The sequence below is a fragment of the Silene latifolia genome, chromosome X (assembly GCF_048544455.1).
Source record: "Silene latifolia isolate original U9 population chromosome X, ASM4854445v1, whole genome shotgun sequence".
In the NCBI taxonomy this organism is placed as follows: Eukaryota; Viridiplantae; Streptophyta; class Magnoliopsida; order Caryophyllales; family Caryophyllaceae; genus Silene; species Silene latifolia.
Window position 1 is genome coordinate 222,962,451 of NC_133537.1, and position 6,781 is coordinate 222,969,231.

Consider the following 6,781-nt stretch of genomic DNA (forward strand, 5'->3'; position numbering starts at 1 on the left):
CCCACCTTGAGGGCCGATTGCCTGGAATTCAGCTCTAAATGCGAAGCTTGCCAGATTCATGGACCATATATCCATCAGCCATCTGAGGAACTACATTCCATATCCGCACCCTGGCCATTTATGATGTGGGGCATGGACATAGAAGGGAAACTACCTCAAGCACCCGGACAAAAAGTTTTCATGCTAGCAATGACTGACTACTTCTCCAAGTGGATAGAAGCTGATTCATACAGGCAAGTCAAAGAAAAGGATGTCATAGCATTCATCAAACACAACATCATATGTAGATATGGCATCCCCTCTGAAATAGTATGCGACAATGGCACGCAATTCGTGGGAAAAAGAACAGCAGCCTTCTGTGCTCAATGGAACATCAACCTGGTAACCTCCACGCCAGGATACCCAAAAGCTAACGGCCAGGCAGAATCCAGTAACAAAGTAATAATCAGCTGCATAAAGAAGAAGCTAGAAAGAAGGAAAGACAGATGGGATAAAGAGCTCCCCTTGGTCCTCTGGGCTGACAGAACCACGCCTAAAACATCCACAGGCCAAACCCCCTACTCTTTGGTCTATGGATGTGAAGCAGTAATCCCAGCTGAGGTCGACATCCCATCAGCCAGATGCAGCTAACACAATAACGAGCAATATATCTCTAATGGAGGACAACCTGGACTTAACGGAAGAGCTAAGAGATGCAGCCAGCATTAGATTGGCAGCATATCAGCAAAGAGTTGCAAAAAGCTACAACAAAACCGTCAAAGCTAGAGTATTCAGGGTAGGAGACCTTGTCCTCAGAAAAGTCTTTCAAAACACAAAAGAGAGGAATGCTGGCAAATTGGCCCCAACCTGGGAAGGACCCTACCTTATTGACTCAATAGTCGGCCAGGGAGCTTATAGATTACAAACCCTGGACGGCGAAATGATCCCAAGAGCTTGGAATATTGCACACTTAAAACTTTTTCACATATAAAATATATCTCCCAGTCCAGGTATAATTTTCAACTTCACATTTCTTGCCTGACCTGATATGAAACTAAATGTATGATACTTGCCATTATATGAATAAATGCCTTATATAATTTCTTCCATTATATGCCCAAGTACTTGTCAGTATTTTCATGTTTTCTTTTACCGAGTAGAATCTTCAATATTCGTTTTACATACTGCACTTTACTTAAAACAAATCTTAAAGATTGGGGGCCACCCCACTAATATACAACTGATATCCAACTTTCAGTTGCAAAATCAGGCCTTAAAATATTGAGCTCAATTTAATATACAAGCCACGAAAACCATTTGTAATACTCCGTATTTATAGTCTTGGGGGTACTCTATCGAGTAGGCCTTACTCTGTCGAGTAAGGGTAAGTTGCGAAATAAAATAGTTTCTGACCTGTTGGGCACTCGATCGAGTAGTGGGGCACTCGATCGAGGGTACTCGATCGAGTACCTTGGGTACTCGATCGAGTGTCCCGTTTTACGGGGAGTTTTCGCGGGTTTTGTTAATTATGCGATTAGGGTATTTAAACATAATCGTCGTTGTTTTAATTCACTTTTACCAAAACCTAAAACCTGTTTAAGAGAGAAAGCAGTCAGTCATCTTCTTAATCGCATCCTTAACAATTCACGGAGTTCAGACGGTCAGTTCGTATCGTAGTTCGTGTCGTTGGATTCCTTGCGTCGAGGGTATTCTTTTAGTATAATTTATATAATGTTTTGCTAGGTTTGGTCAAACCCTAATTTAGGATTTGGGGGTTTTATGAATAGTAAGTAATTGGTAGTCTTTATGTGTTATATGTTAGGAGGAGAATTCGTAGAAGAGGCGTTTTGAGACAGTTGTAGATACCGTCTGCGTGTTGTGCTTTCCAGGTAGGATTTCCTACTCGTATTAGTCCCATAATGGGATATTGGTGATGTCTTTGTAATTAGTTGTTTGATATGATGATTGTGATTGTGATTGTGATTGTGATTGTGATTGGTTTCTATGGCTCTCGAGATGCGTTCTCGGCTGAGTGGGGTCACTTGCGGGAGTGATCTCACGCCTTAGTTTCGCCCTTCGTGGAACCCGCCACGAAAGGGGATGTGCACATTAATGGACAGGGTTATCGCTCGTACGATGAGCGGGGCTTAGGTGGGAACGGTGCGGTCCCCCCAGCGTGGCTGGTCCGGTGGACGGTCAAGATTGAGATGATGGGAGTTGGTGGTGTGTGTGTGTGTGTTTTTTGTCTGTTTGTCTTATTGTTGTTATCTATATTGATTGTGTGATTAGTAATCGACCCGGTGTTGTTTTGTAAAAACTGCGGTGATCCATTCGGGGATGGTGAGCAGATATTGAACAGGTATAGAGATGATATCTTTGGGATAGCCGGGATGGCCACGACATGACGATAGAGTCTTCCGCTGTAGTTTAGTATTTATTTACATTTCGATTGAGAAATGAGATAGTTTGGAATAATGTATTGTACTTTCGGTTTGGTTTCGAGGATTGTACTTATTCATTAAATTACTTATAATAAATGTTGTTTCTGTTTTGTCTATTTGATTATCATACCTCGGGCAACCGAGATGGTGATGTCTTCATACCTGAGTGGTCCTGGTAAGGCACTCGGAGTATGGGGGTGTTACAAATGGTATCGAGCGACGATCCCGAAACCTCGTAACCAATGAACTTAATGAACATAGGGAGTCAATTAAAATGAACCGGGGTAAAAGTTGTAGGAGCTAGTGCAAAGGCTTGGGAGACGTCCTAAAGTCGCGGGGGTCGCCCTACAACTTTGAACCGGCCACATGGGGGAAATGTGTGTTGAGTCATGTGTGTGCTTAGTAACTTGCGTAACAATGTGATGGAATGTGTTGATGGTTGGATGTTCGAATTGGAAGTTGATGAGATGAAAGAAAAGTAATGTTATATATATATAGACATTGTTGATGAAATGATAGCATGATGGAATGTTTTTACAACGTGGCAATTAATAGCATGATTGTTATGATATAATGTGATTTATAAAGTTAGCATGTTAGTATACGACGTAATATGCGGGTAGCTCTTACGTATTGGTGGTACTTGATCGAGTGAGGCTGACTCGATCGGGTAGGTTTTTGGCGATTTTGAGTCCAGAATCGAGTTTTGGGGTACTCGATCGAGTAGGGGGTCACTCGATCGAGTAGCCTAGATACTCGATCGAGTGGGTTAGAGATCAGAAGGTCTGTTTGGTTCTGGAGTTTGGGTACTCGATCGAGTACATAGGGGCACTCGATCGAGTAGCCCGTTACTCGATCGAGTGGGTTTGGATACTCGATCGAGTAGGTTCTGGGCAGCGCGTTTTCGTGTTTTGAGGTTTAGTACGCGTGTTTATGTTTATCCCTTTCTTATATAGCTTCAAGATGCCGCCCAAGAGAAATGCTTTGTACGCGAGAGCTGAGCTTATGACTACGGACGACATCGTCAAGATGTTAGAGCACCAGGACGCTCTTACTGAGACCCTGAAGAGAGTGAATGAGGACAAGGATAAGAGTAAGGAGAAGGAGGTTGACCATGCTAAAGTCAGCCTCTATATTGCGAGGTTTAACCCGAAGGAGTACAAGGGAGTTGAGGAGCCTAACCATCTTGATAGTTGGCTGAGGGAGATGGAGAACATACTAGATTTAGTTCGTCGTCTCCGATGAGATGAGAGTGGATCAGCCGCATTCTATCCGAGGGAGGCACTGGCAAATGGTGGGATTCGGTGAAAGTGAGTGCCAAGGAGATATATACCAACCAAGGGTTACCTGCTATACCTTGGGAGGAGTTTCGTAGGGTTGTGAGGAAGGAGTTCGTACTTAACATGTGAGGAGTAAGTTGAGAGAGGAGTTCGACAAGTTTAAGATGACTACCGAGATGTCCGTGGCTGAGTACTACAGGCAGTTCAATGAGAAATCCAGATATGCTGAGGATATGGGTTTGAGTGAGGAGAATCTGGCTTTGAGGTTTGAGAGAGGGCTAACCACGAAGATTATGGATAAGTTACCCGTGGGAGTCCTTACTGATGTGAAGGAAGCGTATAAGAGGGCCGGGAGAGCCGAGAGACTAGTGGAGATGGCTCGGGAGAGGTCGGGTGGGGAGAAGAGGAAGTCGAGAGCGAGGGTGGTGGCCAATCTAATTTCAAGAAAGGCAACCACAATCAATCTAAGGGATTTTCTTCTCGGGTCCGGGGTTTAGTCTTTGGAACTTCCTTTGGGCGAGGTCGTGGGAGTGTGAGCAACAGCTGGGGAGTGACCTGCTTTGGTTGTGGTGGCGTAGGCCACAAGAGACATGAGTGCACGAGCGCACCGGGATCTTTTCGAGAGACTCGCACGAGCTTTGCGAGCAAATGGACCACTGGATCATGGCCAAACCGGGAGGTCGAGCTACCAGAGTGGAGGCAACCGCAACGGCGGTAATTCTTATCAGAAGACACCGATGAACAACAACAACAATCAAGGGTCGGGTGCTAAGCCGACCGCATCGCCTAATCGTCCAGGGAGGTGGGCGAAGACCGATGGCAAGTTGTTCATGATGGACAAGAAGGCAGCTGAGGAGGATGCGCACGTTATCATCGGTACATTCCTTGTTAATGGTATTCCTACGTTTGTTTTGTTTGATTCGGGGGCTTCTCAGTCGTTTGTGTCTTCGAGTCATGTAAAACAGTTGGGTTTGAGGGTGTATGAGTCAGTTAGGGAGCAAGTTTTCATACCTTCAGGTGAGTCTGTATCGTGTGGGAGGTTGTTTAGAGATGTATCTTTGATAGTTGGGCAAGTCGATTTCCCTGTAGACTTGCTAGAGTTTCCTTTTAATGGTTTTGAGATGATAGTTGGGATGGATTGGTTAGGAAAGTATAAGGCTAAGATAGACTGTCATCAAAAGAAAGTGTCCCTAAGAGGTCCTAAGGGTGTAAGTGTGTCTTATCGTGGGTTTCTAGTCAAACCCAAAGTTAAGTTGATTGCAGCTGTCACCTTGAAGTCGTATCTGAGGAAGGGATGTCCTTTGATCCTGTGCCATGTGAGAGATGACCGGATAGAGAGCCCCGTGATTGATGAGATACCAGTGGTGGGAGAGTTTGCAGATGTTTTTCCAGAGGAGATTCCGGGGTTGCCACCGAAGAGGGAGATAGATTTCACCGTTGAGTTGAAGCCAGGGACGGGGCCAATCTCTAAGGCACCGTACCGTATGGGTCCTAAGGAGATGGAGGAGCTTAGGAAGCAGTTGGATGATTTGATAGAGAAGGGATACATTAGACCAAGTGTATCGCCTCGGGGGAGCACCATTCTTTTCGTGAAGAAGAAAGATGGGAGTTTGAGGTCTGCATAGATTACCGGAGTCGAACCGTGTGACGATAAAGAACAAGTATCCTTTGCCAAGGATAGATGACCTGTTTGATCAGTTGAGTGGTGCAACAGTCTTTTCTAAGATTGATTTGAGGTCTGGGGTACCATCGGTGAAGATTAGAGATGTGGACATACCGAAGACAGCTTTCACGTCAAGGTATGGCCACTATGAGTATGTGGTGATGCCATTTGGGTTGTCTAATGCGCCGGCAGTGTTTATGGATTTGATGAATAGGATCTTCAGACAGTTCTTGGATCAGTTTGTAGTAGTGTTTATCGATGACATCTTGGTCTACTCTAAGACTAAGGAGGAGCATGAGGAGCATCTGAGGATCGTGTTGCAGACTTTGAGGGATCATGAGTTGTATGCTAAGCTGTCCAAGTGTGAGTTCTGGTTGGAGAAAGTTGCCTTTCTGGGGCATGTAATCTCTAAAGATGGGGTAGCTGTGGATCCGGCGAAGATTGAGGCAGTGACAAAGTGGGAAGCACCAAAGAATGTTGCTGAAGTGAGGAGTTTCTTGGGTTTAGCTGGATACTACAGACGGTTCGTGAAGGATTTCTCCAAGATAGCTAGACCGATGACACCGTTGATGAGGAAAGAGAACAGGTTTCGTTGGGATGAGAGTTGTGAGACGGCGTTTCAAACCTTAAAGGAGTGTTTGACCACGCTCCCCCGTCTTGGCATTGCCTGAAGGGAGCGAGAATTTCGAGGTCTATACAGATGCCTCGAAGAATGGGTTGGGATGTGTGTTGATGCAGAATGGTAAAGTAATTGCCTATGCTTCTAGGCAGTTGAAGCCTTATGAGGAGAACTACCCTACTCATGACCGGAGTTGGGTGCAAAGTGGTGTTTGCTCTCAAGATTTGGAGGCACTACCTTTATGGAGCAATCTTTAAGGTATTTTTTGATCACAAGAGTCTCAAGTACATCTTCACGCAGAAGGAGTTGAACATGAGATAGAGGAGGTGGATGGAGCTGATTGGTGACTACGACATGGAAATCATCTACCATGAGGGGAAGGCCAATGTTGTTCTTTGATGCTTTGAGTAGAAAGAGTGTACATTCCTTGTGTACAGCTCTATCTTTGATGAGGCCGAGGGATGAGGTAGCGAGCTTTGGGATTCATATGATGCAGAAAGGAGATGCTATGGGTGATATGACAAAGACACATGGAGTTTTATGATGACATTCGGGATAAGGTGCTTTGGATCCTAAGATAGTGGAGTGGGAGAGTGGAGTAGAGAAAGGGACAAGTGTCCCGGTTTTCCATTCATACTGAGATGGTAGCTTGAGGTTTGATGGTAGGTGGTGTGTTCCTAATGATGAGGAGTTGAAAAAGACAATCATGACGAAGCGCATTGCACACCATATTGATTCATCCGGTGGAGACAAGCTTTACAAGGATTTGAAGAAAACGTTTTGGTGGCCTGGGATGAAG

The 6,781-nt window shown here is 45.0% G+C and overlaps 1 long non-coding RNA gene across 2 annotated transcripts in view; it reads left to right on the forward strand.

Moving 5' to 3' along the window:
• The window catches only part of LOC141623819 (uncharacterized), a 39,672-nt gene extending 37,262 nt beyond the window's left edge, over positions 1-2,410 (forward strand). The window contains exon 3 of one of the 2 annotated variants that reach the window (XR_012533661.1): positions 2,328-2,410. This is a non-coding gene — a long non-coding RNA (uncharacterized LOC141623819). Of the gene's footprint in view, positions 1-1,801; positions 1,872-2,327 lie in introns of those variants that run through there. The other variant, XR_012533660.1, reaches the window with a different exon arrangement.
• Positions 2,411-6,781: the final 4,371 nt, after the last annotated feature.